A 20,562-nucleotide genomic window follows, 5' to 3' on the forward strand; every position below is an offset into this window, starting at 1 on the left:
CTAGTATCCATGAGTATGCAGGTTTGATCCCTGGCCTCACTCAGTGGGTTAAGGATCCGGTGTTGCCATGAGCTGTGGAGGAGGTCACAGACACGGCTTGGATCTTGGCATTGCTGTGGTTGTGGCGGAGGCTGGCGGCTACAGCTCCGATTCGACCTCTGGCCCGGGAACCTCCCTATGCTGCAGGTGTGGCCCTAAAAAGCAAAAAAAAAAAAACAAAAAAAACAAAAAAAAACCTCAGCAGGTGGGAGGCAATGAAAAACTGTTTCTTTACAGTCTCCCAGGGGAGAAGAGAAAGAGGTGAGTGGGAGATGACCTTGAAGCAGTTTCTTGGAAACCTCCCACCTTCTTGTCTTTTGGGAGGATCACAGGTGTTTTGCCAAGACTCAGATGAGCTGTGGTTCAAGCCTTTGCCTGCGGAGTTTATGTGGAGAGCATAAAGTTTCCAGAGTACCATAGTGGTGCTGTTTTACAGCAGCTGATGGCCCAGGTACCTTCCCTGGAGAGGAACAAAAGGAAGTGAAGTTAGAGTCTTCCTCTCTCCCTCCTTTCTGCTGACCTTCTAGTGGTGTCCTTTCAGTCTCTCCAGGTTCTGGGAAGGGATGGGACAGGGATTAAGGGGATAATGGGACACACAACAAATTCAGGCCCTGCAAGATTCAGTACCAAGGCCAGAGAATCCCCAAAGCCCAAATCCTTTGCTATCTATCTCTGGTTCTTAGTTTTTCAACTACGAAGTGAAATGTAGGAGTAATGTCTAAGGTCCCTTCTAGCTCTAACAGTATTAATTTTTTCCGTAAGGGCAAGTTTAGTGAATGTGGTGGTAGGAGCCAAATCTACATACCTACTCTAAGAATGTGACAGGAGGGCAGATCATCAGGAACCTTACGACTAAAACAGAGAAGTGGATAACATGACTGTCACTTAGCGATCTCCACTAGATGCCCTTTGGGGCTGACTGTACTCCTCCATACACACTGAGTTTCATTCAGGGCTCCCCTGCCAATCTCCCCCACTTCCATTTGCCACTTACTTTTTAGCCCTCTCCTCCTTCCTTCTTTACTAAGATGCAAATACTGCTCTAGCTAGCCACTGATCAGTTTTAAATTTTAGGTCAGCTGTCTGATGTCTTCCATATGGCCATGTGGGAAACTGACAAAGACATTCCATTTTCCAAGGGCAGAGCAGGTCACTTGATATAGCAACCAACAAGGGTCCAATGTGCCACCTTTCCCAATCATAGCCCTTCTTCCTCAAACTTCCACTAATGCACCCCTTATGGGGCAGAGGAGAGGGTTGGCATCGCCACTAGTCCAAGTTTTCATTTGATCACTCATTTATTCATTCAATCACACATTTATTCATTCATTCAGCAAATAATTTATTGACAACTTCCTTGTGTCATGCGCTGGAATTCAGTGATGAATAAAATACAGTCTCTGCCCTCATAACACTCACAGTCTAGAGGTGAGGACAGTCACATAATAACAGAAGCTATCACCAATTGATTGCCTACAGTGTCCCTGACACTATTCTAAACACTTGAAATGTAGTAACTAATTTAATTCTCCCAGCAACGCTAGGAGGTAAAGACTAGTATCGGCTCCAAAGAACAGGAATAGTTAATCCCTGTGCCCTTGCCCAGACCAGCAGGTTCCGTGGTGGTGCCTGGAAGCCACTAACAAGGGTTTGGGCTCGGGATGGATAACTTTGGCAGAGCTAAACGAGTTTAGGGCCGGCATCCAGGAAAAAGACCCAGCCTAGTGGCTCCTGGATTCCGGGGGATGACCGGGCAGGATTCGCAGGACCGGGTTAGACACCTTCAAAATCACCCCCGCCGCGGTTTACCCCTCATCTTTTTTCCTCCCCTTTCCCTCCAGCTCCCCAATACCCCCCCTTTCCAGGCCGGCCCCTCCCTCTGAGCCGCCTCCTCTCTGAGTCATTTCCCCTTCCCCGCCCCAAAGACCTTGGCTCTCCCTTACCTCTGACAGAAAGGAGAGGAAGGGCAAACGGGCTTTGGGAATCAGGTGAGCGCTTTCCCCAGTGAGGACAAGAACCTCTCATCGCCTCCGCACTCTCCCCACCCCGCACCCCCCACCCCCCACCGCCCACTGTGTTAGGAGGGACAGGAAATCGAGGGAGTTTCCCTCCAGCTTCACTGTCGTCCAAAGGCCGAGGTGGCCAAGCGTGGGAGGTGCCACACCCCGCCCGGTGTCTCCTGGGATGTGAGGAGGGAGGCGATGGCCCAGTCCGGACAGGGTGAGATCGGCGTACCGGGGAAGGACCGTGCTGCCCGGGCAGCTCGGGGGCAGGGAGGCGGGGTCCACCCAGGAAAGGGGAGGGGGCGGAGCTCCCGAGGAGGCGCGTGTGCAGAGGGGGAACGAGGTGAGCACGCAGGACGCGGGGAACGCGCGAGTGCGCCGAGGGGCGCGGGGTGGGGGGACCCGCGTGCGTGCGGCGCGTGCGTGGGGGGGCCGTGCGTGGGGGGTGCGTGCGTGTAGGCGTGCGTGGGGGGAGGGGAGAGCGGAAGGCAATGCTGAGGGCCGCCGGGGGGTGGGGGCTGAGACCGCGAGCGCGCGGGGACTGAGGTAACGATGTCAGCGGAGCTGCGGCTGACAGCTTCGAGTCAGCTTATTTTTTGAGACGGGGGAGAGGGTGGATCCGTTTGAAAATCTGAGGAAAGCTATTGACCGTCTCCTCAAAACAAAAAAACCAAACCAAAACACATGGTGGTTCCCAGGCCCCCGGACGACCATCCGTAGACCCCAGGCTAGAGCTGAAAGACGGGAGAAGAGCCAGATGGGTGACTTTGGTAGTCGCCCCTGGGTCTGGTGACTCTGCGACAGGGGGACGGAACAGGTGACGGAGCCGTTGCCTCCTCTCTCTGTGGGCCCCTTCTGGGCTTGGAGTGGCTTCGAGGCCGGGTCCTCTGACCTCTGGGACGTGGCGCCTTCAAAGGAGGGCAATTTCTACCAACTGGGTCGTTCCAGCCAGCCCGCGGCGATGGGGAAGGGGCCTCGCCGCCAGGCCCCCCTGAGCTGCCCGCTGGTCAGCCCAGATCTGGGCACTGGCCTCAGACGTGCTGGTCAGCTCGCTGCCCTGGCTGAAGTCGGAGCGCGGGGCTTAGAGGCGCCTAATCCCCTCACCCACCACCCTAGGGTCTCCACAGCCCTAGTGTGGGGGGTGCGACACTTACCCCCGGTTGGGTAAGTGACTAGGAGAGCAGTGGATTGGGGTTCTGATCCCCTCTTTACCGTTAACTAACTGGGATGTGAAGCAATTTCCCTGAGCTTCCTGCGCCTGACTCTCCTCATTAATAAAATGGGAGACTAGCTCACAGCACAGTTGGAAGTGTGACTGAGACTAACATGTTCCAGGCACCCGGAAGCATTTAGTACATAGCAGCATGCCTGGAAATACCAGCATATATATTTCCAGATGAAGTACAAATTGTATTAAGAAAGATTGTATTAAACTGCTGATTTCTTTTCTGGTCTCTTCTAGGCACACCTAGCTGTGCCGTCTTCAGCCAAAGCCCACCAGGTCCATCGTGTAAAGTCACACGCCTGAAGTAAGTGGGCCTTTAAGTTCTTTGTGATGTTCTGAAAGATAAGGCTTCCTTCACCATTAGCTCTCCCCTGGATCGCTGCCTGGGTCTCCATGCCTTCACACTTGCCTGCTTCCCTCCTGTTTCATTCTCCCTTGTTTCCTCTGAGTGACAAGAGTTTCCCACTGGTTCCCATCACACACCTTGATGTTGGACACATCTCGTTCAGATCCCAACCCCACCCTACTCTACCACTTTTGGTGTAACCTTGGACAAGGTATTTCACCTCTTTAAGAACCCTTTCCCTTGAAGTTCCTGTGGCGGCTCAGCAGAAACAAATCTGGCTAGTGTCCATTAGCCGCAGGTTCGATCCCTGGCCTCGCTCAGTGGGTTAAGGATCCGGCATTGCCGGGAGCTGTGGTGTAGGTCACAGGCAGCAGCCTGGATCCTCTGTTGCTGTGGCTGTGGCATAGGCCAGCAGCTGTAGCTCTGATTTGACCCCTAGCCTGGGAACCTCCATATGCTGTGGGTTTGGCCCTAAAAAGACCAAAAAAAAAAAAAAAATCCTTTCCTTTATCTGTAAAAGGGCATAGTGGGATAGTGGTGGTCTCTACCTCCTGTAGGTGTTGTGAGATGTTCTAGAAGTATTGAGTGTAGAGTGGCCCATAGTAACTCATAATAGCTCAGTAAAATGGCAGATTAAAATGGATTACAGCAGTGAGGCTGCTCTCATGAGTGCATGAAGTGATGGACCATGGCATTTAGACTTGATAGGGAGTTAAGCAATAAGGTGGTAATGAGCTGAAGAATGGGAGAAGTCAAAGGGTGAGAAATCTTTTGAGAATGAGAAGTGGGTATTCTGAGAACTCAGAAGTCATAGGGGTAAGAGGTTGTAGCCAGAGATTGGGTCAGTGGAGTTCAGGAGTTCTGAAGTGGAGCAACTCCACGTTTATGGAGTGGTCTAGGACACTAAGAGCTGGAAATACCATGTGAAGTGGTGTGTGGTCAGAGGTTTACAAGTAGTGGAGATCAAAGGACAGCGAGATTAGAACTGTTGGCTGAGTCATCGATAGTCGTTGAGGTTGCTTATCTGATGGCATGGGTTGCAATGGAGAGGCAAACGGAGCTAGTGCCGAGCTAAGGTCCATTCTGATTAACAGGGAACAGTCATTTATTTCACAAATATTTACTGAACTCCTAGTAATGCCACGATATAACAAGACAGACAAGAGTCCTGCTCTCGTGGAGCTTATAGTTCTAGTAGGAGTGGTAACAGACATCAATAATCCCACCTATAAATAGCAAACTGCACTTTGAGATAAGAGCCATGAAGGAAAAATAAGGGTTCTTTAAGTACTTGTAACAGGAGGACCTGACCCTGCCTGGAATGTCAGGGAAGGCTCCCCTGAAGAAGTGATGAGAACTGAAGGATCAACTGGAGTAGAAGGAGGTGGAGGAGGGATGAGTGGAGGAAGTATTCCAGATAGAGGAGACAAACAGCATGTGCAGAGACCTGAAGCTAGAACATGTACAAGGGACTCGAAGCACTGAAAGGTGTCTCCTAGGACTAGAGCATATTAAGCAAGGGGGAGAGTATTGGGAGCTGAGGCTGGACGGCAGGCTCCCTTAATTATTTTGGGCTTTATCCTGGGAGTGGTGGGAATACTCCTACTAAAGGGTATTGATTAGGTGAATGACATAATTAGATTTGTCTGTATTTCTTTTTAAAACTTTTTTTCCTGTTTAGGGCTGCACCTGTAGTATATGGACGTTCCCAGGCTAGGGGTGGAATCGGAGCCGCAGCTGCTGGCCTACGCTACAGCCACGGCAACACCAGATCTGAGCCATATCTGCAAACTACACCATAGCTGGACTCCCCAACCCACTGAATAAGGCCAAGGATTGAGCCCTCATCCTCTTGGATACCAGCTGGGTTCATTACCCCTGAGCCACAGTGGGAACTCCAATTCGTCTGTATTTCTAGGTTTCTTCCCTCCCCTCAGTTTTATGGAGATATAATTGATATATTATGTTGTATAGTTTAAGGTGTACGGCATAATGATTTGATAAATGTATATATTGCAAAATGATTGCTATAGTATAACAAAACAAATAACACAGGTAGATTGTGAAAGTCCAGTTTGTATCTTTGTGTGCATTAGAATATATATGTACACATATAATACAATAGATGTATACATTATTTTATATATAGAATATAGTCACTAGCTTTTCTCACTTAACAGTGTGTCTTTGAGGTTTTTCCATGTCTTTATTTTTTTAAGTTACTCTATAATATATAAGCATATTTTCATGGCAAAAGATTGAAACAATACACATATATACAGATAGTAAATCTTGAAACTTGCCTTTCCTGCTCCCTCTATATTTGCTATCCCCCCCAAAAAAAAGCAAAATAAGAAAAAAAAAAACCTGTCCACAGTTTGCTGAGTATCCTTAAATTCCCCTTTCCATGCATTTATGTGAATAAGTACTTATACTCTATACATTTTTTTACATGACTGAATTCATTCATACATGCATATCATTATGCAGCTTTTAAATTTCTTATTTCTTGACTTAATTGCACATTTGACACACAAATATTTTTCTTTCAGAGGATTAGAATGTTACAGGGAAGGCTAGAACCTCCTTTGGTCATCAGTGATTTCCTCCATGATTCTCCCCCTCCCTACTCACTGTTTTACGTGACGTCTCCAGACCTTTTCCAAACTCTTTCTTCTCTCTCTCTCTCACACACATACACAGAACATATAGTATTATTTAGTGTTATCTTAAAATATACCATGTTTATATGTATTGTTTTGCTACTTGCTGCTTCATTCAACATTATGTGTGAAAACTTTTCATGTTAGTGCGTATGTATTTAACATTTTCTTTTTCACTGTTGCATACTGTTCTACAGAAAAGGTAGGCTGTAATTCCTGTAGCCATTTCCCCTTTGACATGGTTATTTCCAAGTTTTTGCTAATATAAAATGTGCTGCAATATATATCCTTCTACATGCCTCTCTCTACTCACTTTAAAAAAAAATTTATGGCTGCACCCATGGCATTTGGAAGTTCATGGGCCAGCGATTGAGTCTGAGCCGCAGCTGTGACCTACACTGCAGCTGCAGCATTTCTGGATCCTTTAACCCACTGCGCTGGGCCGGGCCTTGAACCTCCACCTGTGCAGCAGTGGGTTGGATCATTAACCCACTGTATCATAGTAGTAACTCCTCTGCTCAGTTCTAAATGCTGCTTTTAGTCAGTACTGGATTCTTATGCGTATTTAGGTTTGTTTCAGGCTTCTTTATTTGGTTCTACTTTTCCACTTATTTATATTTACATTTATACCACATTTTAAATTTTGATAGTTTTATAATATTTGATATCAGGCATGGAAAGTCATCTTTTTTCTTCAATTTTGTGTTCATCTTGCAGATTTCCTTTTTTATATGGATTTTAGAATCAGATTATCATATCCATATAGAATATTATTGGCATCGTTCTTTTTTTTAATTGGTAATTTTCTTGGCATTGCATTGTTTATAGACTTAACTGTGGCGAATTGGCATCTCATTAATGAGCTTTTCTTTCTATGAATAAATGTGATATGGCTCTCCGTTTATTTAAATTTTTAAGTCCTTTAATAGTGTTTCATAATTTTTTCTATGAATGTCTTGAACATATATTGTTTGGGCTATTTCTAATATTTTATAGCTTTTGTTGCTACTATTAATAGGAATTTTTCTTTCATTTTTGAATTAAGGGTCTATGAGGTAATTATTTTTTGTTTGAAATCGTGTCCAATAACTTTACTGAATTCTCCTTTTTTCAATAGTTTGTTAAGTCTGTTAGATCTTCTAGGTTGGCAAACAGATTATGTGCAAATATTGATAGTTTTCTCTCTTTGGCTTCAATCTGTATACCACATGTATTTTTCTTGTCTCAATGCATTGGCTAAGATCTTCAGTATAAGACTGAATAGTAGCGGAGTTCCCGTCATGGCTTAGTGGAAATTAATCTGACTAGTATCCATGACGACGTAGGTTTGATCCCTGGCCTCGCTCAGTGGGTTAAGGTTCCGGCATTGCCGTGTGCTGCTGTGGTGTAGGTGCTGCTGTGTGTGAACGCAGCTCGGATCCTGTGTTGCTGTGGCTGTGGTGTAGGCCTGCGGCTACAGCTCCGATTCCACCCCTAGCCTGGGAATCTCCATATGCCATGGGTACAGCCCTAAAAAGACAAAAAAAAAATAAAAAAAAAAAAAAAAAAAAGACTGAATAGTAGCAGTGATATTAAACATCCTTATCACTTCTTTTAATGAGAATGCTTCTAAAATTTCATCAAGTATACTCCTTAGTATGGGTTTCTGGCAGTTGCCCTTTATTAAGTAAGTTTTCTTTTAATTCCTCTTTTGAGGCTTTTTAAAAGCACGAATGGGTATGAAATTTTATCAATTGCTTTTTCACCTGAAAGTTGAATATATAGTTTTTTCCCCTTCCCTTTAAATTGTTAATGCATAGAATTGCATTGATAGCTTTTTAAAAACTTTCTATTATGATAATTTCCAAACATAAATGACAGCTGAGACTACAGTAAACCCCCATTTGCCCATAACCAAGCTTTAATAGCCATCAACATTTTGTCATTCTTGTTTCAGCTATTCCCCTCCCCCTCTTTTTTTTTGGGTGGGGGGCTGCACCTGCAGCATTTGGAAATTCCCAGGCCAGGGATTGGAATCCAGGCCGCAACTGCAAAGCAGCTGCCACAGCGTCGGATCCTTAACCCACTCTGCTGGGCCAGAGATTGAACCTGTGCCACCAGAGGGACAATGCCAGATATTTAATCCGCTTTGCCACAGTGGGAACTCCCTCCCCTTCCCTCTTTTGTGTTGGACTATCTTAGGCTAATTACAAACATCATATGATTTCCTTCCTAAATATTTCAGTATGCATAACAAAAAACTGTGGTAAAAAGGATATCTTCTCATATAATGTCATAACCATATTAAAACTGTCTAAAAATGTTTTTAACCACTGAGGTTTGTTCCAGTCAGGACCCAACCAATGACAACTCCTTGAATTAGATTATATCTCTAAAGTTCAAGTTTTTAAAAATCTAAAACAGATTACTTCCTTTTATTTTTATGCCATTGGCTTGTGTGTATGTAATATGTATGTATTATTTCTTATGCCATTGGCTTGTTGAAGAAATCTGGCATTTATTCTGTAGACTCTTCCACATTCCAGATTTGGCTGATTACTTCCTCGAGGTGCTATTTTACTTGTTTCTCTATTTCCTGTGGACTGCAAAGGGAGCTAAATGCTTGATTTGATTCAGGTTCTTATTACTTGTTAAGACTGTTTCCTGGTTGACATTATGTACTTTCTTTTACATAATGTTTGCTTGTTTTGTTCATAGTGATACTAAAACTGGGTTGAATGGTGATAGTCTGATCCTGTCATTGTCATCGTAAAGTTTCCATCATACTTTCACCTACTGACTTTACCATCCATTTAATAACTGTTAACTGAATCAGTTATTTCATTAAGGATTTCAAAATAATGATTTTTCTATTATTCTTTCCAAATTTATTAGCTATCATACCTCTGCAAGAACTATCTCTCATCTACTGGGGCTCTTTGGTAAGCCTAAAATACAGATCCTATAGGAAAGACAGGTTAAATACTTGACTCTTTCCCTATAATCACCAGTTTTCCAAATAAGGAGTGGATACCTTGTTCCACATTGACAGATCTGTAAATGTTAAAGCTTTTCTGCTTCTCTTGGATTAACCTATCAAGGCATGATGTGTGTGTGTGTATGTGTGTGTGTGTTTAATGTACTGTGGGATTTGAGGGACTGATCTTTTATTTAGCAGTTTTGTATCTGTGTTCATAGGTGAGATTGCCTATAGCATCCATCCTCAGCTTGGGACTGAAGCATCCCTCTAGGGGACATCTGGAAATATTTGGAAGTGCTTTTGGTTGTCACAGTTTATTGGGTGTGTGTGTGTGTGTGTGTGTGTGTGTGTGTGTGTGTGTGTGTAGTCCTACTAGCATTTAGAAGATAGGGATCAGGGATGCCAAATGAAGAATTGTTCAACCAAAAAATGCCAGCAGCCTCCCTGTGAAAAATAATGGCCTATAGTTTTCCTGTGCTTGTCTGATTTTGGTATTAAGGTTATGCATTTGTCATTCAGAATTTCTTGGACCACAGATTGAACCCATAGTGACCCAAGCTACAGCAGTGACAACTCTGGATCCTTTAACTGCTAGGCCACCACGGAACTCCAGTTATGCATTTTTATATCAGGTTCTTAAATGAAATTGGCCTATAATTTTTTTCTCTTGTCAGGTTTGATATCAAGATTATACTACTTGCCTGGTCTGTCCCTTCTTTTACTTTGAAATGGAAATTTTTATATTAAGCATGACTAATCTGTTCCTAGATGGTTTGGTCACACTCTCCCACAAAACTTTTTGGGATTGGTGACTTTCAAGGTAATTGTCATTTCACATTCTATGATTAATTGGTATATTTAAGTTTTCTATTTCTTAGGCCAATTTGGTTGTTTATTTTCTTGGAAATTATCCATATCACCTAGCCTTTTAAAATTATCACTATAAAAACTATACATAGTACTTTTTTCATAATTTTTAATCCTGCTTCTGTAGTTTGATTCCTTTTCATTTTTATGTTAATTTGTGATGGCTTTGTTTTTGAAATCATGCTTGATAAAAATTTTTTCATTTTATTGTTCTTTTCAAAGAACTATCATTTCCTTTTATTGATCTACTCTATTTTTAAATTATTTAAAATAATTAAATTATTTCAATAATTTTTTGGGAGGTGGGGCACACCTGTGGCATATGGAAGTTCCCAGGCTAGGAGTCAAATCAGAGCTGCAGCTGCCAGTCACAGCCACAGCCACAGCAACACCAGATCAGAGCCATATCTGGGACCTACACTGCACCTCATGGCAATGCCGGATGCTTAACCCATTGAGTGGGGCCAGGGATCAAACCCGCATCCTCATGGATACTGTTCGGGTTCATTACCACTGAGCCACAACGGGAACTCCAATAATTATAGTTTTTTAAATTGAGGTATAATTGACATACATATTAGATTAGTTTCGGGTATGCAAGGTTACTATTTGATATTTGTATATATTGTGAAATGATCACCATAATGTCTAATGAACATCCACCACATACCTGTTTTTTGAATTTTTTTTCTGTGATAAGTTTTAAGATCTACTCTCTTAGCAATTTTTAAATAAGTAATACAGTATTACTATTTTCCATGTTGTACATTACATTCCCATGATTCGCATAACTTAGCTATTTTATAACTGGAAGTTTGTACCTTTTAACTCCCTTCAATTCTCTTATTTTGCCCACTCCCCACCCCCTGCCTCTGACAGCCAGCAATCTGCTCTCTGTGTCTTTGAGCTTTATTATATATATATCCATATATAAGTGAGATCATATGGCATTTGTCTTTTTCTGTTTGACTATTTCGCTTAGCATAATGCCCTCAAGTTTCATCCATGTTATCGCAAATGGCAAGATTTCATGCTTGCTTACCACTGAATATGTTTTGCTTTATGTGCCATATCTTTGTACAATTTTATTCTCCTACCAACATCTATTAACATTTGGTGATGTCAGTATTTTTAACATTAACCATTCTAGTGAGTGAAAAGTGGTACCTCGTAGTTTTTATTTCGATTTCCCTAATAACTAATGATGTTGAACATCTTTTCATGTGATATTGGCCATTTGTATATCTTCTTTTGTGAAAGGTCTGTTCAAATATTTGGCCCATTTTCTTTGTTTTTATTGTGTCAAAATACACATAATGTGAAATGTATCACTTTAATCATTTTGAAGTGTACAATGGCAGTAAGTAAATTACAATGTTATGTAATCACCACCTCTATCCATCTCCAAAACTTTTTCATGTTCCCAAACTGAAAATCTATACTCATTAAACAGTAACTCCCATAACCCTCTCTCCCAGACCTGTTAACCACCATTATACTTTCTGACTCTGTGAGTTTGACTATTCTATGTACCTCATATAAGTGGAACCATACAGTATTTTTTCCTTTTGTGTCTGGCTTATTTCACTTTGCATAGTGTCTTCAAGATTTATCCGTGTAGCGTGTTTCAGAATTTTCTTCCCTTTAAAGGCTAAATAATTTATTGTATGTATATACCACATTTTGTTTATTCATTTATCCACTGATAGACATTTGGGTTGTTTCCACTTTCTCATTTTCTTTTATAATTGCATTTTCCATGATTTCCCTCTACCTTCACAATGGATTCTTTTTCTATTTTTAATTGAGATGCAATTGACATATAATACTTGTTTTAGTTTTAGGCATACGACATAATGACTTGATATATGTGTATATTGCAAAGTGATTAAAACAAGTTTAGTTTAGTTTATTAAATTGATATTGATTGATTTTATTCACATACCATGAAATCCAGCCTCTTAAAGTGTACGATTTATTTGTCGGTATCACAATGTTGAACAACCATCACCACTATCTAATGCCAGAATATTTCCAACACTCCAAACAGAAATCCTGTAACCATTAGCAGTCACTACCAATTTCCTTTTCCCCGAATCCTGAAAACCACTAGTCTACTTTATGTCTCTATCAGGATTTTGTTCCTTTTTATGCCTGGATAATATTTCATTGTAAGTATATACCATGTTTTGTTTATTCAGTTCATCACTTGATTGGCATTGGGGTTGTTTCCACCTTTTTGCTATTATGTATAGTGCTGCTATGAATACTTTTGTACAATTTTTTGTTTAAATACCTGTTTTCACTTCTTTGGGGTATATATCTAGGAGTGGAATTGCTGGGCTACATGGTAATCATCCTATATTTAATTTATTGAGGAACTTCCAATCTTTTCCACAGTGGCTGCAACATTCTTTATTCCCACTGGCAGTATATGAGGGTTCTAATTTTTCCACATCCTTGCCATTTTCCATTTTTGAAATTATAATCATTCCAGTGGATACGAAATGATTTTTTTTCTTTTTGCTTTTTAGGGCTGCACTTGTGGCATATGGAAGTTCCCAGGCTAGGGGTCAAATCAGAGCTACAGCTGCCGGCCTACACCACAGCCACAGCAACTTGGGAACCGAGCCACTTCTGTGACCTACACCACAGCAATGTCGGATCCTTAACCCATTGATCGAGGCCATGGATCAAACCTGCCTCCTCGTGGATACTAGGAGTTGGATTAGTTTCTGCTGTGCCACGAAGGGAAATAATCTCTGTGAAATAGATTATTATTCAAGTATAAAAAGGAATGGAGTACTGATACATGCTGCAACGTGGATGAACCTTGAAAACATTATGCTAAGTAAAAGAACCCAGACACAAAAGGTCACGTATTGTATGATTCCATTTATATAAAATGTCCAGAATAAGCAAATCCTTAGAGACATAAAGTAGAAATGTGGTTGCTAAGGGCTGTGGGAAGAGAGAATGGGGGTAGTAAATGCTTAATGGGTACAGCATTTTGGGGGGAACTGAGGAAAATGTTCTGGAATTAAATAGTAGTGATGGTTGCAAAACTTTGTGAATGTACTACAAAGTATTGAATTATATACTTTAAAAGACTGAAATTTAGGAGTTCCCGTCGTGGCGCAGTGGTTAACGAATCCGACTAGGAACCATGAGGTTGCGGGTTCGATCCCTGCCCTTGCTTAGTGGGTTAATGATCCGGCGTTGCCGTGACCTGTGGTGTAGGTTGCAGACATGGCTCGGATCCCGCGTTGCTGTGGCTCTGGCGTAGGCCGGTGGCTACAGCTCTGATTCAACCCCTAGCCTGGGAACCTCCATATGCCGCGGGAGCGGCCCAAGAAATAGCAACAATAACAACAACAACAAAAAAGACAAAAGACAAAAAAAAAAAAAGACTGAAATTTATATGTGAATTATATCTCAATATTATTTTTATTTTATTTTATTTTTAATTTTTTTGCTTTTTAGGGCCCCACTCTCGGCATATGGAGGTTCCAAGGCTAGGGGTCGAATCAGAGCTACAACTGTCAGCCTACGCCACAGCCACAGCTACGCAGGATCTGAGCCACGACTGCAACTTAGACTGCAGTTCATGGCAACACCGGATCCTTAACCCATGGAGCAAGGCCAGGGATTGAACCCACAACCTCATGGTTCCTAGTTGGATTTGTTTCTGCTGCACCACAACAGGGAACTCCTGTATCTCAATTTTATAAAGCACAAAGTCTCACTTTTGGCTTGGAGGTGAATTTTAAATTCGTAGCATTTCTTTCCCCTGTTTTTGACAGCATGCATACCACATCAGTCACCATGAAAAGTTGTACGGTTTGTTGACTGAAAAGACACACAGCTAAGGGTGTGAAGAGGAACTGAAATTAGCCCATACTCAGCTCTCTAACTTGTGTTTCCTAGCTAGGTGCTTTTCCAGCCCAGAGGAAGAAGCACCATTTTACCATTTTGTAATTCATCTGCCCAGAGGAGACCTCTTACCTTGATTTGTCTTCTTGGAGAGGGCTCTTTTTAGTATTTTGCATAAAGATTCCATATATTCTAGTGGAAATCCTGGTACAGTGGATACTACTTTCCCATCATGGAATTTGGGCCATCTCACAGCCTTTAACTCTGACTCTAATAACCAATTATAAAATGCCTCCATAATTCCCTCAAGTTCTATTGACTGTAACTCACTCTCTGATATAATTTCTTTTTTTAATTTATTGTTATTTTTATTTTTTAAAATTTTATTTTGTGGCCACCCCTGTGGCATATGGAAATTTATGGGCTAGGGATTGAATCTGAGCCTTAGCTCCGACCTATGCCACAGCTGCAGCAATGCTGGTCCCTTTAACCCATTGTTCTGGGTTGGGGATTGAACCCGTGTCTCCACAGTGACCTGAGCTGCTGCAGTTGGTTTCTTAACCCCCCTTGCTGCAGCAGGAACTCTTTTTTTTTTTCTTCTTATAAATACTGTTTTTATTTATTTATTTTTTATTTTTTTATTTTTTGTCTTTTGTTGTTGTTGTTGTTGTTGTTGCTATTTCTTGGGCCGCTCCCGCGGCATATGGAGGTTCCCAGGCTAGGGGTTGAATCAGAGCTGTAGCCACCGGCCTACGCCAGAGCCACAGCAACGCGGGATCCGAGCCATGTCTGCAACCTACACCACAGCTCACGGCGACGCCGGATTGTTAACCCGCTGAGCAAGGGCAGGGACCGAACCCGCAACCTCATGGTTCCTAGTCGGATTCGTTAACCACTGCGCCACGACGGGAACTCCTGCAGAAGGAACTCTTAATTTCTTTTTTAAGCTTTATTGAAATATAATTGACATTCAGCACTGTGTAAATTTAAGGTGTGCAACATAATGATTTGACTTACTACATTATTAAATGATTACATCATCTCATACAGGTATAGCATTAAAGAAATGGAAAAATTTTTTTTCCTGGTGATAAGAACTCTTAGGATATATTCTCCTGACTTTCATACAGCAGTATTATCTTCATCATGCTGTACATTACATCCCTAGTACTTAATTTATCCTGTAACTGAAAGTTTATACCTTTTGACTGCCTTTATCTAATTTCCCTTTCTTGACCTCTGGTGATCACAAATCTGATCTCTTTTTCTATGAATTTATTTGTTTATTTGTTTTTGAAGTGTAACTGACCTATAACACTGTTAATTCCTGGTACACAACATAGTGATTTGATATCTCTATACATTTCAAAATGTTATCATAAATCTAGTTGTCATCTGTTGCCATACAAAGATATTATATAATTATTGATTATATTCTCCACACTGTGACTCATTTATTTTATAACTGAAAGTTGTGTACCTCTTAATCTCCCTCACCTATTTCTCTCTTCTCCGCTAGTCCCCTCCAATCTGGCTACCACCTGTTTGTTTTCTGTATCTATGACTCTGTTTCTCTTTAGTTATGCTTGTTAATCTGTTTTGTTTTTTAGATTTTACATATAAGTGAGATGATGTGGTATTTGCCTTTTTCTGTCTGACTTATTTCACTTAGTATAATACCCTCTAGGTCCACCCATGATGTTGCAAATGGCAGGATTTCATGGCTGTGTAATATTCCATTATATATATATATATAATATAATGGAATTATATTATACATATCTAATTATAATGGAATTATTATATATATACATACAACACACCTCTCCACTTCTTTATCCATTCATCTATCAGTAGGAACTTAGGTTCTTTCCATATCTTGGCTATTGTAAATAATGCTGCAATGAACATAGGTATGCATATATAATTTCTAATTAGTGTTTTAATTTTCTCCAGATAAGTACCCAGAAGTAGAATTGCTGGATTGTATGGTCATTCTATTTTAATTTTTTTAGGAATCTCCATACTTTTTCCCAAAGTGGCTGTGCCAATTTACATTTCCACCAACAGTGCACAGGGGTTCCCTCTTCTCCACATCCTTGCCAACACTTGTTACTCTCTTTTTGATAACAGCCATCCTGACAGGTGTGAGGTGATATCTCATTGCGGTTTTCATTTGCATTTCCCTAATTATTAGTGAATATTGAGCATCTTTTCATGTTCCTGTTGGCCATCTTATGTCTTCTTTGGAAAAATGTTCATTCAGCTCCTCTGCCCTTTTTTTTTTTTTTTTTTTTTGGCCACACCCATGGCACACAGAAGTTCCTAGGTGAGGGAGCAAACGCACACCACAGCAGTGACCCAAGCCACAGCAGTGACAAGGCCAGATCTTTAACCCACTAGGCCACTTGGGAACTCCCCTCTTCCCATTTTTAGATTGGGTTGTTTGTTTTTTTGATGTTGACTTATATGAGTTCTTTGTATATTTTGAATATTAACCACTTATCGAATATATCATTTGCAAATATCTTCTCCCATTTAGCAAGTGATCTTTTTGTTTTATCAATCATTCATTATGCAAAAGCTTTTTAGTTTGATGTAGTCCTGTCTGTTTATTCTTGCTTTTGTTTCCCTTGCCTGGGAAGACATATCTAAAAAAATATTGCAGCCATAAAACTAAACAAACAAACAAAAATTTAAAAAATATTGCAAAGACTGATGTCAGCATACTGACTTTTTTTTTTCCTAGAAGCCTCATGGTTCAGGTATTATTACATTTAAGTCTTCAATCCATTTTGAGTTTACTTTTGTATATGGTGTGAGAAAGTAGTCCAGTTTGATTCTTTTGCATGTAGTTGTCCAATTGTCCCGAAACAATTTATTGAAGAGGCTGTCTTTTCCCCATTGTATATTCTCCCCTCCTTTGTTGTAGATTAATTGACCATATATGTGTGGGTTCATTTCTGGGCTCTCTATTTTGTTCCATTGATCTATATGTCTGTTTTTGTGCTGTATCATACTGTTTTCATTACTGTAGTTTTGAAGTATAGTTTGAAATTGGGGAGCATGATACCTCCTCTTTTGCTCTTATTTCTCAGTATTATTTTAGCTATTTGGGGTCTTTTGGGTTTCCATACAAATTTTATAATATATATTCTAGTTCTGTGAAAAATGCCATTGGTATTTTGATAGGAATTTCATTGAATCTGTAGATTGCCTTAGGTAGTATGGTCATTTTAACAATTTTAATTATTTGAATCCATGAGCGCAGTATATCTTTCAATCTCTTTGTTTCATCTTCAGTTTCTTTCATCAGTGTCTTATAGTTTTCCAAGCATAGGTCTTTTACCACCTTAGGTAGGTTTATTCCCAGGTATTTTATTCTATTTGATGAGACTGTGAATGGAATTGTTTTCTTGATTTCTCTTTCTAATAGATTGTTGTTAGTATCTCTGGTATAATTTCTTTGTCAGAGTTCTTCAGTTTCAGGCAACAGAAATTGATTCTGAAAAACTTAACTTGAGCAAAAATAGGGATTTTTTGGAAGGATACTGGAGTTACTTGAAACTACATGAAGTTTCCAAAAACAAGGCCTCTTGGAGGTCAGGAACTAAGGAAGCTTAGGGCATTTGGATAGCAGAATCTCAGTCTCTATAGTTTCCACTCAAGTTTTAAAATTCAGACATAGAGAATCTGATTATTCCATTAAGAGATAATGGGATATCTTGCCAAAACCAAGATCAGTGAAAGAATGCTGACAAACCAACCGGTAGTTACCAAAGGAAGTAAGAAAAAGAGAAGTGTCAACATCCAAATGGAGAAGGCGAGTAAGCCTTTAGATGAATAAATCTAGATTTCAGAGGAGAGGACTAGACTGGGATAAACAATTAGGAGTTGTAAGAATGATTGAAATAATGAGCATGGTGAAGATTGCCTAGGAAGAGAGTGAGTGGCTATGTACCCCTCCAGCTCCGTTACCTGAAGGCAAGAGCACTCATAGGAGTAATTTGTAACCAAAGAATTTTTCTCCACTTTTTAGAGGACATCATATTCCTAGTGTTTGGAAAAGAACCCCGGGTGTGGGAGTATAATCCTGGGCTGGGAACACTCCATCCCGTAAGAAGGAAGTTTTTCTATGGATATTTTAATATAATATAAATTCTTTCTGTCAGTTATAATAAATGACAACTTACTTTTTCTCTAACTTTTATTATTTATATTTCACTTGGTTCTCTGCTAAGTTTTTTATGTGTGTCATCTTATTTAATCCTTACAACAAAATAAGGAAGTAGTTATTGTTATCACCATATTTTATTTTATTTTTTGTCTTTTTTTTTTTTTTTTGGCCTTTTCTAGGGCCACTCCCACAGCATATGGAGATTCCCAGGCTAGGGGTCTAATGGGAGCTGTAGCCACTGGCCTACCCACAGCAATGCCAGATCTGAGCCTCGTCTGTGACCTACACTACAGCTCATGGCAACACCAGATCCTTAACCCACTGAGCAAGGCCAGGGATCGAACCCTTAACCTCATGGTTCCTAGTCTGATTCGTTAACCACTGAGCCACGACGGGAACTCCTCACCATATTTTAAAGATGGGTTATTGTAGTCTCAGAGTTTAAGTAATTTACCTGAAGTCATATCACTAGAAAGCAGTGGAAATCGAATTTAAGTAAGGTCTGAGTTCAGACATTTTTACTTCCTATCAAATGTTACAGCAACACCAATATTAGCTATAATTTAGAGTCATTGAGCCCTTTCTGTGTACCATGTGGTGTACTGAATACATCATATGCATACCTTACTTAATTCTCATAAAAATCTTATAAGAAAAGTACTATTGGAGTTCTCACCATGGTACAGCAGGTTAAGCATCCAGCATTGCTGCAGCTGTGGCATAGTTTGCAGCTGCAGCTTGGATTCGATCCCTGGCCTGGGCATGGCCAAAAAAAAAAAAAAGAAAAAAAAAAGAAAAAAAAGAACACCACTGTTATTTCCATTTAATAGTTGAGGAATCTGAGGCTTAGAGATATTAATTCCATGGCTGTCACATAGTAAGTGGGGGAGTCAGGATCTGAACACATCCGTTTGATTCCAGAGCTTGTGTACTTCACCAATACACTCTATCAAAAATAACAAAATCTTAGAAAAGTGGTTCTCTTCTCTGGCTGTGTATTAGAATCGCTTGGGGAACTTTAAAAAATATCTATGCCAAACCTCATTATCAAAGATTCTGGTTTAATTGATCAGGAATGAAAATTAGGCATTGGATTTTTTCAAATATTTTATTCATTCAGTTTATTCAGTAGACATTTAATGAATGTCTTCTCTATGCCAAACACTTTCTAGGCATTCACTTTCTAGCAAGATATGTCAGTTAGCTATTGCCACAATAATACATAACAACAACCACAAAATCTCATTGGTGTAAACAGTTAAGAATTTATAAAGCATTTACTCTCACAGATCTGGATGCCATCTGGGATTCAGTTGATTAGGCAGGGTTCTGTTGGGCAACTCTGATTCAGACTGGGCTCCAGGACTATTAGTAAACTGGGGTGGCTCTACTTCATGTATTTCTCATCCTTGGACCAGTGGACTACCTGGGGGCTTGTTTCTCTCATGGCGCATCTCATGCCAGTGGCAGAATCACAAGAGGAGGGCATGTACAGCTGTGCAAACACATTTCAATCCCCTACTTGAGTCACATCTGTGTATACTCCATTACCTAAAGCAAGTCTCAAACCTGAGCTCAAAGACAGGAGGTGGGAAAGTAAGCTCCACTTCTTTTATGTGGATCTACCATGACAAAGGCTGAGAATTGGGACCAGTAATTCAATTTAGGAGGGAAAGACCAAAAATGAACAATAAGCTTGATGCATAAGAAAATCATCAAGTGTGTTAGAAATTGGTAAGTAATATTGCAAAAATGAAAAGAAAAATCTGGAGGGTGATGTGAAGGTGATTCTAATGTGCAACTGGGATTTAGGACCACTGATTTTCAGTGTTCAACCTTGGAAAGAAACATGGGCAAACATTCCCTCCACTATACTGAAAATAATAAAACAGATCCATAAAGCAGAAGAATCTTACTCAAGGTCCATAGGTAGATAGCCAGAGAAATAGAACTAGGACCTAGATTTCCTGACTCTCTAGACTGTTTCTCTTATACTACAGTATTCTAATCTGTGGTCTTCTCCCTTTACCAATGGTACCAAAGTGTGTTGTAGAAGGACACAGTCATTCTTTCTTATTTTGACCACAGACATTAGAGGTATACTTCCTAAATCCTATCCTTCCTTTCTAGCTCATTTCAAAGCTCAATTTGATATTCTTTGTATTTATACTCTTCAAAAGTCTGCGTACATTCCAATATCCTCTTTTTAATTCTTTTTTTCTCTTCATGTTGAAGACTGTTGGTTTTGGTCTATCTTCATGTGATCTTCTAGTCCCACCCCAGCTATCTACTTGGTTATTTGGCCGTCTCTCTTCCCCAACTCTAATGCCTTAAGTGAGTAGTCTTTCTTGAAGTTACTTTCTTATTCTGGGCTTCCACCAGGGCTTAGAGTAATCATTTATGTTTTGGG

At 40.6% G+C, this 20,562-nt stretch overlaps 1 protein-coding gene across 13 annotated transcripts in view; it reads left to right on the forward strand.

Annotated features, from left to right (window-relative positions):
* Window positions 1,936-20,562, forward strand: part of NLRP12L (NACHT, LRR and PYD domains-containing protein 3) — a 63,195-nt gene continuing 44,568 nt past the window's right edge. For 3 of the 13 annotated variants that reach the window (XM_021079745.1, XM_013990994.2, XM_013990988.2), the window contains exons 1-2: window positions 1,936-2,027; window positions 3,505-3,571. The gene's annotated coding sequence lies outside the window, so the exon portion shown is untranslated. The other 10 variants (XM_013990992.2, XM_013990993.2, XM_021079744.1 and 7 more) reach the window with 10 other exon arrangements.

Source organism: Sus scrofa, chromosome X (genome assembly GCF_000003025.6).
Source record: "Sus scrofa isolate TJ Tabasco breed Duroc chromosome X, Sscrofa11.1, whole genome shotgun sequence".
Lineage (NCBI taxonomy): Eukaryota > Metazoa > Chordata > Mammalia > Artiodactyla > Suidae > Sus > Sus scrofa.